Genomic DNA, 1,278 nt, shown 5'->3' on the forward strand with positions numbered 1-1,278 from the left:
CAGACCGAACCCTTCAAGCAGATCAGTGTATCAAGAATGTTCCATTGGTCATTCAAGGCAAAGAGTTTGTGGCAGATCTGTTAGTCGTACCTTTGAAAGGGTACGAGGTAATCCTTCGAATGGATTGGTTATCGAGCTACGGAGTACAGATCGACTGTGGAAAGGGAAGGTTGTTATTCGGCAGAGGTAAACGACCAGAGATGGTATACTATGGAATCAGTCCTAGTATGACTGTGTCTTTGGTTGCAGCAATGAGAGTACAAGATTTGTTTCAAGACAGGGAAGTATATTTGGTGACCTTATCGGTTAGTGGAGGAGCCACTAATGATGAAGTTAAGGTCGAAGACATTGAAGTGATCCAAGAGTTTGAGGATATCTTTGCACCACTAAAGGAATTACCTCCACCTCGGAGTAATCCCTTTACCATTACTTTGGAGCCTGAAGCAAAACCTATAGCTAAGGCACCATATCGGATGGCACCTGCGGAGTTGGCCGAGCTAAAGAAGCAATTGGAAGATCTATTAGAAAAGGGATTCATCCGGTCAAGCTCTTCACCTTGGGGAGCTCCTGTGCTATTTGTGAAGAAGAAGGACGGAAGCATGAGGCTGTGTATCGATTATCGTGGTATCAACAACATCACGATAAAAGATAAGTATCCTCTTCCAAGGATAGACGACTTGTTAGACCAACTAAAGGGAGCTAGTTGGTTTTCGAAGATTGATTTGGCATCAGGGTATCATCAAATACTTATTGCCAAGTCAGATATTATGAAGACGGCGTTTCGGACGAGGTATGGGCAGTACGAGTTTGTAGTTATGCCCTTTGGTCTCACAAACGCACCTGCTGCTTTCATGCGCTTAATAAATGAAGTGTTTCACGACTACCTTGATAAGTTCGTGATCATTTTCATTGACCACATCCTGGTGTATTCAAGAAATAAGGAGGAGCACAAAGAGCATCTGAGACTGGTTATGGAGAGGTTACGGAATCAGAAGCTATTTGCCAAGTTCAGCAAGTGCTCGTTTTGGAAGAAAGAGATAGGATTTCTGGGTCACATAGTATCAGGAGAGGGCGTGGCTGCTGATCCAGAAAAGGTCTAAGCCATACGAGAATGGCCTCGACCTACCACTGTGACAGAAGTGAGGACTTTTCTTGGACTTGCGGGCTATTATCGGAAGTTTGTTAAGGACTTTTCCTCCATTGCAAAGCCTTTAACTAAACTTACCGGTAAAGGAGCTCCTTTCTTATGGGTGGAAGAAACCGAGAAGGCTTTCAAGA

The sequence above is a fragment of the Brassica oleracea genome, chromosome C3 (genome assembly GCF_000695525.1).
Source record: "Brassica oleracea var. oleracea cultivar TO1000 chromosome C3, BOL, whole genome shotgun sequence".
Taxonomy (NCBI): Eukaryota; Viridiplantae; Streptophyta; class Magnoliopsida; order Brassicales; family Brassicaceae; genus Brassica; species Brassica oleracea.